We start from the raw sequence: 20,802 nt of genomic DNA, 5'->3' as shown, positions 1-20,802 counted from the left end.
TCCAGATGGGACATGTTATCCCTTATGAGGAATCCAGGAGGAAAAGACATTTTAATGTTTTTATTAAAATTAACTTTCATTTTATATCATTTGATTTATAGTTTAGTATATTTTATAATATATGCACTAATCTTAGGAAAGTGATATACAGATATAATTTTAAATTGAGCATAATATATAGTATACATATAAACTTGTATGTAGGCTAGGGCACATGCTCAAACTGTTTTACATAAATCTTCATGAGGAAGTAATTTCAAAACCACATTTTAGATAGTGAACCACTTAAAGAGTGACTGCATACTCTATTGCGATGTACACACCCTCAGCATTTGACGCAGAGGTAACATCAGTGTAATTGACTGCTCTTTAAAACTAACATGTCTTATTACCTACCTGGTCCACCACATTGTTCAGCATCACTGTATCTTTCATCAGCTTTACCATGCCAATTCTGCTAGAATGGCTTTCCTAATACGTTCTTAGTATGTGAAAATCATCAAATTGTATTTTTGTATTATTGATTAATCTCTGTGAACTAATAAGATGGGTATTATGAGGAAATGTCTCTGATCCTTTTTATACAAATATAGCACTTAAGCCATCCAGGTGACATTCTGTCCTCCAGGAATAAGGAGAATTAGAACTAAATTTACTGATCGCTTTACAAATGTTCTTTAAAATTCAGAGCCTCACGTTCTCATTAGCAGTTGGACATCTCAAACTGAAGTTAAAATTGATGATATATTGGTGTCATCTGTTGCTCCATTTAGCGATGGAAAGGCATTTTTTTTCCTGTGTTGGCTTCAATATTTGGCAATCAAAATGCCTGGACTTGTAAGTTACAACAAATTAAAAAAATCTAAAGACTCAAAAGATTACCTTTTTTTGAGTCTGGCCTAACCTGGTCTAGCCCCACCATTGCAGCCATCTGGAGAGTAAACCAGAAGATGGAAGATATACCTCTTTCTCCTTCCTCCTTTCCAACTTTCTCGGTAGCTCTGCCATTCAAATAAATACATAAATCTTAAACACACACATACACACACACACATACACACACACACACACACGCCTTAGCTTCCAGCAGCAATTTGTAATTCCTCTGCTTTACGTTAAAATAATTTTAGGGGCCGGCGCTGTGGCACAGTGGATTAATGCCCTGCGCTTACCTTTCAAAATAGCCTAGCAGTTCTGAGATCAAAGAAAGGTCAGCTGCTAATATGTTGTGTCTTTTAATACAAAAGCTGATTTTATTTGCCCAGCTGTGGATGGAACATGCTTTTTGGTTGTCAAGAAAGATGTCATTGTTTGGTTTTGTCTCTCAGAGTGGAGGATTTAAAATTTAAATATGAAATTGTATGAACATTGTGATGATTTCTGTATCTTGATTTCATTACCATTATATTTAATCTACTTTAAATGGAAATATTTTATCACCTGAAGAAAATAAAATTATTTTAACTTTTTTTAAAAAGATTTATTTATGTATTTGAAAGTCAGAGTTACACAGAGAGAGGAGAGGCGGCGGGGTGGGGGGGTCTTCCAGCCATTGGTCCACTCCCCAATTGGCTGCAATGGCCAGAAATGCACCAATCTGAAACCAGGAGCCAGGAGCTTCTTCCGGGTCTCCCACATGGGTGCAGGGGCCCAAGGACTTGGGCCATCTTGTACTGCTTTCCCAGGCCACAGCAGAGAGCTGGATGGGAAGTAGAGCAGCCAGGTCTTGAACCAGCACCCATATGGGATGCTGGTGCTTCAAGCCAGGGCGTTAACCCACTCTGCCACAGCGCCGGCCCCTAAAATTATTTTAACTTAAAGCAGAAGAATTACAAATTGCTGCTGGAAGCTAAGGTGAGTGTGTGTGTGTGTGTGTGTGTGTGTGTAAGATTTATTTATTTATTTATTTATTTGAATGGCATAGCTACTGAGAGAGTTGAAAGAAGGAAGGAGAAAGAGATATATCTTTCATCTTCTGGTTTACTCTCCAGATGGCTGCAACAGTGAGGCTAGACCAGGCTGAAGCTAGAAGTCTGGAGCTCCATACAGGTCTCCCAAGTCAGTTGCAGGGGCCCAGACACTTGGCCATCTTCCGCTGATTTCCCAGACTCATTAGGAGCTAGATTGAAAGTGCAGCATTCAGTTTCAGGAAGCTAAGTATTTGCATGTTGAAAATTTGCATTGTCAACTGATGACAGCAAAAACAAAAATTCACAAAGCATTGAATATCACTAAATCTTAACAGTTTAAACACTTAATAATGTAGAAGCATGTTTTAGACCATTTAAAAACTAGATCTTGTTAATGAAAATATAGGTGAATATGCTAGGTGATGTGTTCAATACGTATACTAAACTAACTGTAAACAATAATGTAGTTTTTCAAGCATTAATACTGACTTGAATATTTTTAACTTTTGTGTGTGTGTGTGTAGATTGAAAAAAGGTTCTAGCATATATCATGTCAGGAATGGGTAAAAACAATATGAGAAGCAGGCAGAAAGCTCTGTCTTGTGGTTACAGACAGCTGAGGTCTGAGCTGCATTCCTGCCCAGCTTCTTCCTTTGTCCTAAATGGAACCAGCCCTTAAGCATGAAGGAAAGAACAGATATGTGGGCTTTTGCTTTAAGATTCTCTTTTAAAACAAAAATCTTTTTACAAATGAATGGTAATATTCTAGTACAGAACTATCCAGTGCAGTTGTTTTAAAAGTTTCCAAAAGAGAAATGTTGATTTACAGGTCATATTTGCTTCTCACTCAACACCTCCTCAATAACTAGCGTCCATCACCCCCTCTTCACTCTCACATCTCCTTTACTAAGATTTATTGGCTCCATCTTCAAAACATACGCAAAAGCTGACCAGTTTTTATGCAGTGAGTATCTTTTATCAAACTACTTGTATTTCTCATTTTCACCAGGCTGCTACTGGGCCTCCTTGATCTGCCTTCACTCTGCATCCTTTCCTTCCCCGTGATCCACAGGGATGCTTTCAGATAAACTAATGGATTTTATCACCTTCGTACTCAAATTACTCTTCCTGTCTCTCTATTTGGCAAATAATCAGATGGTTCTAATGTGGACTCACTCCCTCCTATTACAAATAGATGGAAATGCCTGTTAGATAGCTGAAAAAAAGTTTAACTTCATAGACAAATCAAAAAAAAATAATGAAAGGGAAATCTTACGCTGGGGTAGAAGACATAGCCTTGGGCTTAATTCAAACAGAGTAACTGACAAGCCAGCTGCATGCATAAAATCTGAGTGTTGCTTTGGCTATGAAGAGGGGATTAAGAAACCACCCCCAAAATGAAAACATGTTTAATGACCCAAGGAAGCATCTGGGTAATAAAATCTTGAGTCTGTCCAAGATTTTAAAACCTAAAACATGTCTATTGAACGAGGGAAGCAGTTTAGAAACTTGTGTGTGCCCAGGATTTTAAAAAATGAAAACATATTTACTGACTGAGGAAAACAGGAAATTTGTGTCGGTCCAGGGTCTTAGATGGGAGAAAATTCAAGAAATTCCAATTCCAGACTTAAAAATTCAATGGTGGAGGCTCTAATATATCCCACCTGTGTAGTTTAAGAAACTGTTTCTTAAATTAATACACACTCTGGGGCTGGCGCTGTGGTGCAGCAGGTTAAAGCCTTGGCATGAAGGGCTGACATCCCATATGGGAGCCGGTTCTAGTCCCAGCTGCTCCTCTTCCAATCCAGCTCTCTGCTATGGCCTAAGAAAGCAGTAGAAGATAGCCAAGTCTTTTGGGCCCTGCACCCGCATGGGAGTCCTGGAGGAAGCTCCTGGCTCCTGGCTTCGGAATGGCGCAGCTCCGGCCGTTGCGGCCATCTAGGGAGTGAACCAGCTGATGGAAGACCTCTCTGTCTCTATCTCTCTCTCTAACTCTGTCTTTCAAATAAATAAATAAATCTTTAAAAAAATTAATATACACTCTTATTCAAGGTAAATCAGAGTTCAAAAGCAACTGTTTAAGTACATTTCATTTCTTTACTGGGATTTCATTTACTTTATCTTTTAACATCTCATTGGCCAGTGTAGATCACATGATCAAGTTTGAAAGCCTACTACCATGAGATGATAAATGGAGAGAGAGAGAATGTGTGAGTGTGTGTGTGTGTGTGTGTGTGTAAATGTGTACTGCTATAGTAGCAGAATGAAAGAATTGGGAACAATTACTCCATCAACCACAATGGCAGTCTAAGAAGTTAGAAAGGACAGAATGAGGAAAAAAAAATTATAGTTAAGAAAATTCACAACATAAGATAGTATGAATGAATTGAAATGCATCAGGAGTTGGGGCCGGCACTGTACAATAGCAGTTAAAGCTGCCGCTTGCGGTGCCAGCATCCTATATGGGCACTAGTTCGAGCCCTGGCTGCTCCATTTCCGATCTAGCTCTCTGCTGTGGCCTGGAAAAGCAGTGGAGGATGGCCCAAGTTCTTGGGCTGCTGCACCCATGTGAGAGACCCGAAGGAAGCTCCTGGCTCCTGTCTTTGAATCGGCATGGCTCTGACCATTGTGGCCAAGTGGGGAGTGAACCAGCAGATGGAAGACCTTTCTCTCTTTCTCTCTCTCTCTGTCTCTCTCTCTCTGCCTCTCCTCTCTGTGTGTAATTCTGACTTTCAAATAAATAAATCTTGAGGAAAAAAAAAAAGAAATACATCAAGAGTCAAAATAAATGTAAATAGATTAAAATGTCTTTTATAAGGAAGGAACTAAATTATTTCTTCAGGAATTTGATTAGATTTTTTATGTACTACTTTTTTTTTTAGCAAATATGTCTCATTTATTTACATTCTTTCAAGAAGGCATAGTTCCCATTAATTGTTGGTATTCAATAAATATTTGGAAGTGATGGTGAGCTGATACTCTCAACATTGCCATGAAGTAAATTCAGAACACTTAATAGCCTTTAGGATTGCAAAGTGGTGGATTTTATGAAGACTGGAATTGAAAACACATGGATTTTACTAATGATGAAGACCTCAGTTCCTTAAAACACATTTCTCATTTTATATGGCATTGTAATCATCTTGATTCTCCAAATTCCTTTTTAGTGTTACATAAGAAACATTAAATTAAAGTTAGAAAGGGAAAACAAATCCATCCTTCAGAAATGCATAGGCAGAAAAATACATATTCAAGAATTTCCTCTGCAGCATTTATTTTACAGCTGCCGACCAGAAAATATCCATGTGCTTAAATAAATTGCAGTGCATCCGTACAACAGAATGGTCATTGGCCATCAAGAATGCTACAGATGGAAAAAAAAAAAAAAAAGGGAGAAACACACAAGGACACATTCATATGCACACACACACTTGACCTATGAGTATGGTTATAGTCTGTGATGGTATACACCAGATTGTTATCAGTGGTCAGTGTGCTTTCCAGGAAATAACTCTAGAGGGAGGGACAGCAAGAAGGGAGGAGAAACAGTGGTTAGATTGGGGAAAGAAGACTTTAATTTTCTCTTTCTGTATCTCTCCATTTAAAATAAAAATTCTGAATATGTTGTCCCAGGTCATGAACAAAAGCAAAATGGGAAGTAAACTATGAGAGACAGTATGGATAGCTTTTTGTGAGTAAGGTGATTCAGGAGAGACATCACTAAGTGAATCTACTTTACTTCTCGTAGTGTCAGAGGATAGGATAGGGAAGTCATTTATAAACATCCTCATTTCTGCATGGCCTATAGCTTTCCAAAATAAGAGTATAACCAAAACATCTAAGAGAATTCTGAAGTGAAGCAGTAACAGAAAGTAGATGAAACTTAAAAAAAAATTTAAGCTAAGTTTAGCTCATTCATAAAATGTGCATTCTGGAAATAAATGCAGGTTTTTTTTTTTTTTTTCATGACGTGTTTTCCTTGATCCTCTTGAAGAATTCTTATATTCATGGATTTCGAAATTTGCACTGAAATGAATTTATATTTTTAATTTTTTCCATGAATTTTTGAAGTACCTTTGTATATAGGACATTAATTTATTTTGATAATGTAGTATTTCAACCCTGAAATGACCCATGTTTTTAATTTACCACCACCTGTATTATTAATGTGTCATTACTACGCATTTTATTAACTGTAGTGTTCACTAGCCATTACCATGTTATTTTTGCAAGAAATAGGAGATATTCAAAACATTCATGGCTAACTCTGTGTTGTCACTTTGAAAGCAGAACCATAAACAATCATGTTACTAATTAATGCTATATTAATTAGTTTATTTATGTTACTAATTAATACTATATGTAACATGAATGAACTTGGGTAGGAAAAAAGATAAGGTTCTAATTACGCTATTGGAAATTTTCGTTTCAGTCAATGGCAAGACAGCAGAATAAATCTCAAAGGACAAAATAAATCTTAACTGACAGTGACCCTTGCTCTGATTTGGTTTGCTTACATAGAAGGCAAAGGCTTTGCAGCAGCCTTGTTGGGCAAGGTAAAGACACTGGCCCATTGTGTGATAAAGAAATCTCACAAAGTTTGGAGACAAATGTTTCATCACAAAATCCATCTGTTTAGAGTAAGCCATAGTTTCCGCTCTTATTTTCCACTCTCTGGAGGTTAAATAAGTGGTAACTGTTTATATAACCGTTGAAGTGTAGGAGTCTGAGCCTGAAGAGGCTTGATTTTTCACCCCAATCCTGTACTAAATGTTGGAGCTGGACCTACATCGAGCTCTGCACTCTTCCAGATCCTGTGAGTATTCCAAGGAGTGTTCTCCAGTGCCAGGATCCCTAAAAGTAACACCGCTCTTCCGACATGAGCTCTCAGACCAGGTGTCTGGGAACCTCTGTAAGGGAAGTTTGCGTTGCGATTCAGACACCTCTCCATAGTGAATCTAACAGAAAACACCTAAAAGGGGGAGCCTAAACCTTGCCTTCATAGAATGAGGATGAAGAGCAGAGAGGCCTGGTGCTTGTCTAGTGTACATTGGCCTGGGCCCAGTGCCCAGTGTCAACTGCCACTGAGCTTCCCGTCCCTGCGGTGTGGTTAAATAAGTGAATAAAGTCACTTTTCTTTCATTCTTTATGTGTCAGAAAGAGCCCCGACCCATAGAATTCTGTGATCTAATAATGTAACAAACGTAAAATGGCTTCGGTTTACTGAACAAGTAAACATTTTTGAGTTACACTTTACAATGAGATGTTGACGGTTTCTCAAAAACATAAAAAATATCCCTTTTAAAGTACATGGGTAGAAAATATCAGATGTCAGCAAATGGAAATGTTCTCTTATTGTTTGAATGTCAGTAAAACTTTTCTTCCAACAATAATTACAGAGTTTAAATTTTTGGTGTGTAAAGGAAAATAATGGACACATTTGGAATTAAAACAATGGTTGGTGGCATTTGAAATTTACATGTAAAGGTCAAGATTAATTTTCTTCCATTTGATGTTTTTAATAAAATGTAGAGACCTCTCACACAACTACAATTTTTTAGCCATGAGATAATGTGGTTTCTTTTCATTGTTATTTTTGTATTTTCTTACAACTTATATTAACAATTGGTAAGTGTACTGGGGCATGAGCCTTGGAGTCCCATTGAAAGTCATCAACAGTACTAGTCACGTTCTGACCATGTAACAGAAGGAAGAGTGAGGGGATTAACAAGGTTTTGATGATAAACAGTTTATAAGTAAAATGTTGTATTTATGAAAAGAATGCAAAATTACTTTCTAAGACACTTTTTAGAGAAGTAAGGTATTTAAAGTCTGTGGAAGTCTTTTTTAGTTTTATATTTGACTTTAGCTAAGTACGGAGATGTTCTCTAGAAAGTATGAAGAAATCAGAGAACCTGGGTCCTCCTCTGTCACTTACCACTTAAGTGACTATAGGCAGGTTTCTCAACCTCTCCTTCTCTTCCTCTGAAAACTGGGTAGTAAGTGTACCTAACTGATAGCATTTTTGAGGGAATTATTTGAGTCAGTATGTATAAAGGGAAGAAGTAATGTTTGGCTTTGTAAAAATTAACAGCGCTAAGCTTTTCCTATGTTATGACAAATCTGAATCAGAGCTTATATGTATTTTGCTGATTAAATAATGGCATTATAAAATTCACTACTGTTATTTAAAAGATTAGATTTTACTTGAGCAGATTCAGCCCTCCTCTTAATTCCAAGTCCCTTTGTTAAAAGCAGCCTGCCTTTCAGCTTTGTGCCAGGGAGGAGTTACCAAGAAAACAAAGTTTACCTTTGGGTAAGTCTCAGGGACTGGAAGCCCAGGTGCCCTGTAAAACAGCAACAACAACCACCTCCCTTAAATTATTCATGCTTCTAATGACTAAATCCGTTCCATGTGTGTCTCCTTCTGGATTTATATGATGGTCTTGGAGAGAAGAGGCACAAGGGAAATACGAATTAGCAAGTGTACATAGAGAGACTGTAGCTTTAGCTAGAGCAGAGGGCTCCACCCTGTCCTGCCTTCCTTGCTGAGGACAGGGGTCAGTTGAATGCCTTAGACTTGGACACATGCTTCTACTTCCTCACTGGCCCCATGACCCCTATTGTGTTGCAGCTGGCGTGATCTACATGTTTATTTTACCTCCTGATTCTTGAAGGCTTCCAAATGTTCAACATCAGATCTAAACCCACATCCATCATATTGAAGACATTAAATAGGAACTGTGTAAATGTAATTTATTGTCAAACAGAATGGCTACTACTATTTCACCATAAGAAAATAATTTTAATGATTACAATTCTAGAACCTAAGGAAAAAAGGAAATGTGGAGTTGCTTTTTCCTATTTATAAAAATACTTCCTCAGTTTACATTATTGGAAGTTTAGGTTACAAATTTTACATAGTTCTTTAAAAATCTATTTTGCTAAAAGATGATTTTTAAAAATATTTATTTAAAAGGCAGAGTGACAGAAAGGCAGGGGAGAAACAGAGAGAGATTTTCCATAGATAGGTTTACTCCCCAAATGGCAACAATAACCAGGACCAGGAGCCAGAAATTCCATCCAGGCCCCTCCTCCCAGCCCCCTCGCCATGGGTGGCAGAGGCACGAGTATTTGGACCATCATCCTTTGCTCTCCCAGGTGCAATTAGTAGGGAGCTGGATCAGAAGCAGAGTGGCAGGAACTATAACCAGTACTCCAATATGGGATGCTCCAGGTGGTGGCGTAATCTGCTGTATCACACACCACTGGCCCCTAGAAGATAACGTTATAAAATAACTCAAACCAAATACTATATGAATTTATAATAGTAATTGAAAATGGAATTTTAAATATATCAGAGAATAAGAATTCTGGTGATATTTGCTTTTCCTCTGAAAAGAAAAATTGTACATTGTTTTTCTACTCAAAAAAAAGAAAAAACCCCTTTAGAAATACTTTTTTTTTTTTTTTTTTTTTTTTTTTTTTTTTTTGCCCATGGCCAGTTCCAGCATCTTTCTACTTAAGCATCTAGTTCTACTTAAGGGTCTTTGCCATCTTCAATCCAGACCATTGAAGTACTCTACTTAGCTGATCTTCATGCCGGTACATTTCCCTTAATCAAATTCTACTGTTCCTTGAGGATTAAATTTAGATCAACATGAAGACCATAGTTAACAGTACATTGTATTATTAAACAATGCTAAGTGAATGGTTATAAAGTACTCTCACAATAAATATGGTAACTTTGTGAGGTAATGCATGTGTTAATAAGCTGGATTTAGTCATTCCACAGCATAGGAGGAGACTTTTTGTAGACTTGTTTCCAAAAAGTTTTTGGAAAAATGGAATGGAAAGACTAGTTAATTTTGGTACAGTTTTGTTTTTGAAATCCATGCATAGCTTGTTTATAGCATTTTCCATGCTTTTTTTATAAAGATTTATTTATTTGTTTGAAAGTCAGAGTTACACAGAGAGAGGAGAGGCAGAGAGAGAGAAAGGTCTTCTGTCCGATGGTTCACTCCCCAGATGGCCGGAACGGCCGGAGCTGTGCCGATCCGAAGCCAGGAGCCAGGAGCTTCCTCCAGGTCTCTCACGCGGGTGCAGGGGCCCAAGGTCTTGGGCCATCTTCTATTGCTTTCCCAGGATGTAGCAGAGAGCTGGATTGGAAGAGGAGCAGCCGGGACTAGAACCAGCACCCATATGAGATGCCGGCGCTTCAGGCCAGGGCATTAACTCACTGCGCCACAGCTGGACTTTTTGAAAACTCCTTTTCTATATACTGTAAAACCTTGTATTGTATACAGTGTACATGCAGTTTGACATTTAAACTATAAAAACTTAAACTCTACTTGCTTTTGCTGCCATGTGCATATTAATATTTTAAAAACTTATTTTCTGGCCAGTGCCGTGGCTCACTAGGCTAATTCTCCGCCTGTGGCACCGACACCCCGAGTTCTAGTCCCGGTTGGGGTGCCGGGTACTAGTCCTGGCTGCTCCTCTTATAGCCAGCTCTCTGCTGTGGCCCAAGAGGGCAGTGGAGGATGGCCCAAGTGCTTGGGCCCTGCACCCGCATGGGAGACCAGGAGGAAGCACCTGGCTCCTGGCTTCGGATTGGCGCAGCGCACCGGCCATAGCTGCCATTTGGGGAGTGAACCAAGGGAAGGAAGACCTTTCTCTCTGTCTCTCTCTTTCTCTCTCTCACTGTCTATAACTCTCTCTCTGTCTCTCTCTCTCACTGTGTAACTCTGCCTGTCAAAAAAAAAAACCCATATTTTCCATGATCAGTATCTAATATCAATGTATATTGAAGTGTCCCTACCCTAAATTTCACTGGAAAAGCCGGCTCCTCCTTAAGCCAGCCAGGAGTGATTTCTGCCTTCCCTGAGCTTCTGGATCACTCTTGCCTCTCACAGCCACATGGCAGTTGTCCATGACCACATTGTATCATAGCAATTTGTGTATATGCCATAAGTGTTCCAGACATAGCACATAACTGGGCTGGTTTGCTGGAAAATGCCAGGCTCAGTGCTTGATAGAACTTAAGTAGTCAATAAATTCTTATTGAAATTCTGAGGTTGTACATTCCAGGACAGCAAATATTCTCCCTGTTTTCTTCTGGGGTAAAGATAGGTTCCACTAAAAATATTCTGTAAGTTCCTACCTAACTCTAACAAAAAATTAACAAAGCTTTTTTTTTAAGAATTTGTGTAACACATAGTGGATTTTGAATGACAGAATTCTAAGAATATGAAGCAACTGCAAAGTAGATTCCAATTGGTTAAGTCACCTGCTATTTTCTAATGTTGACACTCTCATTCTTTTGTCAAATTTATAATATACCTTTTCAATTGTCAGAGAGGGAAATATGCTCATTCTAGGCAGAGGCAAAATTTCTATTCTTAGTTTCAGGTCCAGTGATGTATCTTGCTGTTGGTGCATAAACTTTAAACTATGCTACTCAGCCCTATCTGAATTCTAGATTTCTTCCTCAGCCTCTTCAGTATGTCCTGCCATCTGTGTGGACCCTTCAGTGAAAACAGTTTCACACACACTCACACACACATTATCATATGGATTGTTTAAAAAAAAAGAAAGAAAACATTGAGAAAGGAAGACATAAGAACAGAGCATATGTTTTATTAGGTGGAGAATAATTCAGAGATATGAGTAGTAAGTGGAAGGGGACTTGGTATGGATTGGCTAAACAAGAACTATTCCATCTACTCTACTGCATTGTATCTTTGACATTCATGAAATCTCTTCTCTTTATATTAATACAAATATATTAAAAATAAAATAGGCCGAAAATGATGCAATACTAAGTGGTCTAGTCACCATGAGTTTTCATAAAAAATAATTGTGATATTGTTGAAATACAAGGGATTAGTAGTAGGAAGGGAATATATGAGGCCTCAACATATTTATTTTCACTTCCAGTCGGTACACATGGACTCCTCTCTGGGTTTGTCATGATACTGGATGCATGTACTCACTTTAGTGCCTTCCATTAGTCTTTAGTAGAAAGCTCTCATTTTCAGGATATTTAGGATGGTATCACCTGGCATTGAAAAGGATAATTTTATCTTATACATGTAATATTCTTCTAGAATTATTTTTCCATTATAAATTATTATTAATCTAGGAATTAAAATACATTTTCCAATCTCCTTATACTCTTTATAGATGGTTAGGGAAAGACAGAAAAAGAAACGTTTTTGAAAATGTCAATAATTTTAACTTCATTCTCTTGTAGGGAATGATCACTTAAGACTTGTTTATGATAACAGATATCCACATGGTCAACCCTTTTAGCTTACCATTCGTTAACCTTTTCTTCCTTGTCAGTGAACCTATAGCCACTGGGGGCTAAAATGACTTACTCATTTTCCTATTCTTGCTGGCAGATAACCGTGTAGTCATGTGACCTATGAGTTGGGAACTTCTAGAATATTTTTTCCTGTAATAAATTTAAAGATCCTTCTACTAACATTTGTGTTTTTTCACATGAATATGGACAGCCAACTTATAACTCTGTAGCAACAACCAAAAAACAACAGTCCTTGTGCTGATGATGGGAGAGCAGAAAAAATTAAAACAGCAAGGTCTTTGGTAATAGCTATGTGCTGTTGTATTTGCCAAACTGGAAACCATTTACTTTTTGATTTCTTGTTATGGAAGATAATAAGACCCTGTTGTGCAAACCACTTTTAGTATGCTATTTGCATTCCCAAAATAATTCCAAGTAAGTTGAACTGAACCCAAGTTTGCAAGCTTGGTTACTCTTACATGGCAGCATAAAATCGTTCATAGAGTACAAAATCCTTAGCTTCCTAGACGTGAGTTGTACTTTGCCTGCTGGATTTTTCTGTTTTGATTCTTCCATTATTACTGGGTTTAGGTTGCTTGGCTGTCCTCTGTGACAAATGACTTGTCTGATAGAAATCACTTCATTACCAGTGCATCATCTGACAAACAGGATTTTCTTGTCCCCTTCTGTGTTTATTAGGAAAGACTTGAAAACATTACATTTCAATCAGCATATAAATAAAATTTCGGCATTTTAACTTGTGTGAATTGAAGCACGTTTTTAGTTAATGATACCTTGGTATTTCTTGCTAGATGTTTGATAGGTTTGGAAGCAAAGGTTGCTTTGGTCAATGTCATTCTAAATAATATTTTAGATTTTGCTGTATTATAACGAATCTAACATGGGAGTCACTTTGATATAGGGGTATGTTCCTAAATATCAATTAGAGTTACATCAACTTAAGTAAAATTCTGAATCTACTATTTGTTTTGGATGTGCATTTGGGCAAATCATTTTGCTAAATTGGTTCAAATACAATCATATTGAATAGCTACCTTTCTGAAAGTATCATTTTGAGAAATAAATGAAAGCTGTGTTTTTTAAAGCACTAATTTATTGCCAGGCACACAGTAGGTGCCAAATATATGGTACACCAAATCTTCACAGCTCCCTGGAAATGAGATTGAAACAAGGAATGTAACTATTCATGAACCTGCTGGTTTAATTTATTCATAGACACATGGCCCACTTTGTGTGTCTTGCTCTTTTATAAGTGATCACAAGAAGTCCTATGGGAAAAGAGTTCAAATTCATTCTTTTCAAGATAAAATATAACATAAAGTATGCTACTCTAGGAATTTATAGATCATGCTGGTCTAAGCAAATTCAGAAACTTAATTTGAAGAAAAAAATGAAACATGAGAACACATATTCTGTGCTACGTCTGCATATAAGAGGTAAAATCAGAGATGTTTGTTTTGAATTCAGAGATAATGAAATTTATGGAACGTTTAATTCCTTATGTTGATAAGGCAGCAAGTTAAAAGCATTACAAAGCTCAAGTAGATAACTGACAGCAAGCATAGAAGTAGTATTGTCAATTATGAATGATCTAGTTTTGGAGCATATTTATTTAATTCTTTGTCCTATACTATGATATTCAATTTGGATCCTAATTTTTTCTCTCTCAGCAATCCTAACTTCTGTTACATTACATTATCCCAAAACATTTATTGAGCCACAAAACTGAAAAAGTTTTACCTAACAAAATCATATTCCTTTGGAAAACACATGAGAATAAATTTGTATCACGTTTCTAATATAGTGAAAAAGATCTCATGAATTTACCACTAGAAGATATTTACTGTGTCTTTCCCTGTTTGATCTTAGAGATCACCTCTGCGAACCTCTCCACCTTCATCTTTAAAATAAAGCTATATTATCTTCTTTAGAGAATAACTGTGTTAGATGAGAGCATATGTGGAAGCATTTAAATGCATAGAGCCTGGCACAGTGAATACACCCATTTCATCTCACCTGAATGCCTCATTTTTAGTAGTGTCCTTCTACCCCTTTTCCCTAGCTTTTCAGAGAACCAGAATATTTATCTTGTAAAAATAAGCTAGGTTAAAAAAAAAAAAAAAAACTCTAATTTCATTTATCTTATCAAGTAGTGAATTAACCTTAAGGGTAGGAAGTATGTTTAAATGGGTTCTGTTTTAGTGTTTTTTCCTCTTCCTTTTCTGTATCCTTTGTATGTATTCCTTCCCTTCCTTCAAGTGAGCCTCTATGATTTACAGCTTTGGTCAGCCCCCCTAATACTTCTACATCTGTCTAAGGAAATTGGATAGAACAGGTGCTAATTAGATAGTAAATATACTTCTAGTATCAGCACTGCGGAATTCGATATGTAACAGTATCAGAATACAGATAGCACAAACATGTGAGCCATCATCACTTCTGTGGCTTGGTCTGTGCAGCACAGGGCATGCAGCATAATGATGAGCTAGAAAATTAAAATGAGTGTTTCTACTATAGATTTTCCAAACGAGAATGTATTTCTGCTAATGCAAAGGATTGCAGTGCAATTCCCATTGTTGCTCTAGGATTCAGTCTTGAAATCATGCCTGGAAATAATGCATTAGAAGAACTGTATGAGATTATGGCCAAAATGAGTTATTGCTACATTATTGGCAAATTTAGCTTGAAATTAATTTTGCTTCAACTTTAAAGAAGGCAGGGTTTAGCAGTCTTTCAGTGGCCATTAGAATGTATTCATTTTTTATTCTTTAAATATTTAGAAAAATTTTCTTCTTGCTTCTGATTTTATTTCTCCCTCCTTTCCTTTCCTTCTCCTTTTATAATGGCATCCATTTAAGTTTCAGCTGACTTTCTTTCTTTTTCTCTGTCTCTAACAAATTCTGCATACCTATGGTCTGTGTAAAAATTCATGATTATCCAAATATTAAAAATGCACATGATATGAATAAACTGCCAAAAATATGTGTTATATTACCATCACAAACAACATTAAGAAAAGCACTTTGAAGTTCTTGCACTATATCCTGGGTGTCATACCACTTATTATTAGGATTTATTAGAAGTGACCAAAATCACTCTGTTTTCTGAGGATAAAGTAGGAGCTTTCCCTCAGAATCACATTTATTTGTTGTCTAATTACTATGTTTATCTTAATATTTGAATATGTAATTTTTCCATGGTTTATGATGAACTTTATATAACCATGGTGTGTGTTAAAGTTATATTAGAGTAGGATAATCCATTCTTTTAAGAGTTTAGCTATTTGAGAGAGAGAGAGAGAGAGAGAGAGTGTGTGTGTGTGTGTGTGTGTGTATAAAACAGAGTTCCCATCTACTGGTTTACTTCCTCAGAGTGGCCAGCACTGAGTGGGTCAGAAGCTGAGATCCAGGAACTCAATCCAGGTTTACCACGTATGTGGCAGGAACCTACTTCAGTCATCACCACTACTTCCTGGGAAGCTGGAGTTAGAAGCCAAAGCCATGTATTGAGCCCAGGCACTCCAACATGGTACCTGGGCATCTTAAAAGATGTTGGAACTCCTAAGCTAAATGCCACCCCCAACCATTCTTTATGAACTATTTCTAGCCAATATTCTATATTAAAGGAATAATAGTGACCTAGAATAACAAGATACAGGAAACAATTTAGAATGCACAAATTTGGAAGTGGTGGTTTTATCATTGCTGCATAGATATACCCATTACTTATTTGTGTCTACATATGTACTATCATATATTTTTCTTTGAATGTTAAAGTCAGTGCACTTAGTGGTCCAAGATGAATTATTTTTTAAGGCAAAGATGAATTTCTGTGTAGTGGGTATACTTGGACTGTATAAACTTCTAGAAGGAATTACTCTTCAATAGTACAAAACAGGCGTTACAACAAAAGTGAGGGTAGGATTACTTCAGGTTTCAGGAGCCTAGACTTCTCTGCTCAGCAAGGTTTTTCGTTCAAGCACCCTCTGTCTCACAGCTGAAAACCATTATGCCTTAGCACGAGTGCTCCTATTTCTCAGTTTCTGACTTTTGCTACGAAAATAATAAGTTTTACCTAACTCTCTTAGCAGACTACTCAATTAGTAAATGAGTATTTGTTCCCATTCATACTGCAAAATGTAGTGGCTCTTTTTAGCTTAAAACAAACCACTACTGGCATCTAAACTATTAGCATTGTGTTTTGACTGATGCTTTCTAGATTCAATTTTTTATAGAAGCTTGTTTTCCACCCAAATTTTGTAACAATTTATAATCTAAAACACATGGTCTATTACTGAGAAAGGACACATTATTTTATTTTGACTGGTTAACATTGGCATAGAAATGATCAAAGAATTCACAACAATTCTGTCACTTTTGTTGAACTGCTGAGTGAGCACATTTGTGCGATGTTAAAGAATGAGCCTGTGCTGCACATTGTCGCATACGGTTTGCATTATGAGAATAGAATGTTAATAGAACAAAAAACACAAAGCATTGGAAACATGAGAGGACCCCACATTTGTTTCTCTTTGAAAGAGAGTTTTGATTTCACCTCTACCAAGACCCAAGACAAGACTTCTTTAATGGTACATGTATTGACATATATTGCATTTTTGTTATTAAATTATGGTTATTTGCTGATAATTATACTAGATGAGTTAAGTGAACAGATTCCAGTACTTAAAGAGCCTTTATACTTTGCTAGTATTCCGTAATTTAAAGCTGCTTATTTTAACTTAGGCTTCTTGTAGTTATTATTCTCAATATTAATATATTTAATATATGCGTATGTTTTAAAAGTGTGCCTTGCTCTGGCCTTTGTAAAAAGGTCACCGGGAAATTTACATCGTGTTTATATTTACAGTTGATTATTTTGTACCTAGTGTGTACCAGGAGAAAAAGGGACAAATTTAAAATTGCAATAATTCATTTTAAACTGAGTGATGCATTTGATTTCTATGTAACAACTTATAGTAACTTAATATGTTAACTCTAAAGAAAGCATACAGACCTCAATTTATGCTACTAACTGTCCAAAATAAAATATTTCTCTAATGTAAGAAGTAAACTTTAATAAAAGATGTATGTAATCAGAATGAATTGTTTTATAATTATGAGTGTTTGATAATTTTGTATCATTAAAAGCAACCATATACACTTCCCTATTGAACATTTTCTGTTACACACACTTAGCTTTTTAAATAGAAGGAGGTTAGGGACCAAGCAGTCTCAGTATTTCCAGACAGACTCATTTCTTTTGTGGCTAGGTGTCACTAAATCTGAAAACCTTGCTTTCCTGACTCCTCTTTTTTTATGTGTTAAGAATAGCGGAAAGAAAGGGCGCACCAGATCCAAAAATCACTGTGTGTTTCACAGATGAATCACAGAAGGAGGACTATTTGCACCTTGAGGACACTGAACTGCAAGCAGAGCAGGCCTGGAAGGACTGTGCCTGACAGCAGGGTTATGATATAAAAATGCAGTATATGAGAGGCGCACTCTGGTCACAGAGTTCACGTCTCCTTGGCAGATACCAGTGACTATAAGGAGACCAACTGTGTTTTGCCCCACTTACTTACAAACTCTGAAGATTCATGTTATGTAAGGATGTTTTCTCACTGTGTTTTGTATTCTGAACATAATGAGTATATTGTTTACATGTTTTTCAAAACAGCAAATGCTAAATCCCTTGCACTACACCACTCTGTTAATATCATGATATAAGTGCCTCGCCAAGTTGAGAATAGTATTCCACATTGCAGTGGTTTCGCAATATTCTTGTTACTGTAGATTGAATTTTAATATTTTGTTAACATTTTACATGGTGTTTTACAAAAATAATAAGTAGATTTTGTAAAATTATTTGCACTTATAGCAGTAAGTGTGTGATAATATAACAGAAATATAGACTACGCTGTTCTTGAAGATAGTCTGTACAATGGTCCATTTGAATGGTCACATCTATGAAAACGTGTGCTTGCTCTTTTCCAGATGGAGTTACTCACTTTGGTCTTCCATTTATGTATCTGTAACAGATACCTATTTATGTGTTAGAATTAGCCAGTTCACAAAATATTTATTGTCAACAGCTCTTTAATCTTGCATGATTATACATATACAGAACACTGATAAAATTGAGAGAAACTAAAAATATTGAGATTTCTAGAAAAGCAAATGTTAACATTGTGATTATACTATAATATGATTTTACTCTAAATATTTATTATTCTAGATATTTTGCATGTTTAGGCCTTCACAGAAATATTAGTGTGAATACTTTTACAGTAACTCATTATATCTGCCCTGTTATCTCTTATAGGACTTTCCATTTACATGGTTTGGTCAGTGTAACTCAATAGCATTGTTCTTTAAAACTCAAGCCATAGTTCAGCAAAGGCACAAACACCAATCACACATGTGAGTACTTGAGGACTTTCAGTGTTCCTTTTGCTTTTTTGGAAGTAAAAGGCTAAATTATAACAATTATTAACATAGTCCGAGATATAGAGAACAAGGACTTAAATGTGTTTTGGATTATTATCTTTATCTTTCAATAACTTGCTCAAAAGAAGAGACCGCTGTTAGCCTAGTATCTTTTCATTTGGTGATCACTTTAACAATAGAAATCACTGTTGCTGGAATGGATTGCAGCAGTACAAGAAAAGACAGGCCAGGGTTTCATGCTTTCTAGTGGGAGAAGATGTTCTAAGTTAGAGATGGGAAGTTGCCTAATTGCACATGCAGGCTCCTCAGGTGCCCTTGGCTTTTCTGTTTTTCCACCCTGTAGCCAGAGATGATGCTGCACTCTTGGCTGCTCACTGAGATCTGCTCACTCCCTCTGGTAGATCAAGGCCGCATGGTCTTACTCATACTGGGCAAGAAGACCCGTGGGGAAGGGAATGCTAAAGCCCAAATCTTAAAAATCATGACATTAATATATAAAGGAATTAGAATTACAGTCACTGATCCTCATTTTTGCTGAAATCTGCTTTCAGCATAAGAATAATAAAATACATCTTCTTCCTCTTCCCTGCCTTGTTAGGGGAACTTGCAAGAAAACTTTCATAGGTGTAAGCATGTTAATATTACAAAATGTGTGACTATAAATATGTTTACATTTTCCCATCCGATCATTATTTTTTGAATAACATTTTTGTAGTATGATGATTTTTAAAATATTCCTGAAGCACAAAATTATAAGTGAACATTGGTGTTGATTAGAATAAAGGGATATGATGAAAAGAAGAAACAAAAGTGTTAAATGTAGTTTCTAAGCCTGAATAAATTTCAAAGCTAACTTTACTTCAATAAATGGAATACAACTTTCCAAGACACTTTTGGCACGTTATGTGCATGTCAAAATCCCAACCTCTGTTAACGATGATGTACTCTTCTTCACTTAAGCAGATAATGTGGCTGGAACAAACACACTTACATTACACAAACACACATAAACGTGTTTATTAGCCTTATTTTACTTTTGGACTGCATTTTTCATCAGGTGATTAAAATCACTCAAAATATTTTCCCACCATCAAATGCACCAAACTTTCAAGTATTTTTATGTATTCCCATGAGTCAGCCTTTCTTTATAATATGATGACTGAATTGTCCCTCTGTTTATCTTCGTTTGTGGATTTGACCATATCCCTTCGAGCCTATTCAAGAAATTTGTTCCTGCATTTATCCTCTGTCTGTTTTGTAGCACCAATTTTTCCTTGTTAATGTGATCTTTCCATCAGTGTAAATACACATGCAGTGGTTCCTCACAAAATATCAATTCCTTGAGTCTATTTCATCTTCCAGTTCCTGTAGTATTTCTTTGTTTATATTTGTACGAAAATTCCTAGAGATTCCCTACTTCCTTTTTCTACTTTTCACTTCTTATTCTCTCAGAAACCAGTACCAACCAAGCTCTCTTACCCTCCTTTCCTTTGAAATTTCAATGTGAAGGTTTCCATATTGTGAAACTAATGGCCATTTCTCAGGCGTCCTCTTTGTAGAATTGTCAGTATCATTTAACAATCTTCTCTCATTATAAAAACATTTGTCATCTGGGTACTGGACAGCAGAGCTTCTTTGCTGGAATTTGACCTCAGTGAGAGCCTCTTATCCATTCCTAACTTGCTTTTTATGTTGTAACTAATATGTAAGGATAGACACGCACTGAGACCCAATTCAGCTCTTTACTGTTTTCATCATTTATAAGCTGGTTATTTTGAAAACTACATCTCTACTCCTACCTTTCTGTCCAGAACAAACATCTACATCAAACTTCTTACTTAGCATCTCTTTTGAGATGTTATGTTAATATCTCAGAAGTAGCATATCCTAGAGGTCTTAGATTATACCTCTCAAACTTTGCTTTCCTGAAGTATCCACTTCTTAAACCATAGCACCAAGATTCACTCAATTAAAAAGAAAGAGAAGTAGCAGGTGTCCTTAAGTTCTCGTCTCAATGTTCATCCACATATTTAGACCGGCTAGCTTTCCCTTTGATATATAAATCAAAGAACATTACAAAAAGTCAGACAACGTGACTCTGTGGAAAAAAAGGAAT

The 20,802-nt window shown here is 36.5% G+C and overlaps 1 protein-coding gene across 10 annotated transcripts in view; it reads left to right on the top strand.

Annotated features, from left to right (window-relative positions):
* Window positions 1-20,802, top strand: part of GULP1 (GULP PTB domain containing engulfment adaptor 1) — a 311,569-nt gene that overhangs the window by 148,136 nt on the left and 142,631 nt on the right. The window contains exon 1 of one of the 10 annotated variants that reach the window (XM_051848373.2): window positions 16,706-16,828. The exons of the other annotated variants lie outside the window; for them this stretch is intronic. The gene's annotated coding sequence lies outside the window, so the exon portion shown is untranslated. Of the gene's footprint in view, window positions 1-16,705; window positions 16,829-20,802 lie in introns of those variants that run through there. 10 annotated transcript variants of the gene reach the window in all.

Source organism: Oryctolagus cuniculus, chromosome 3 (assembly GCF_964237555.1).
Source record: "Oryctolagus cuniculus chromosome 3, mOryCun1.1, whole genome shotgun sequence".
NCBI classification, from domain to species: Eukaryota; Metazoa; Chordata; class Mammalia; order Lagomorpha; family Leporidae; genus Oryctolagus; species Oryctolagus cuniculus.
Note: the sequence above shows the minus strand (reverse complement) of the source record. Positions and strands in the feature narration are given on the sequence as shown.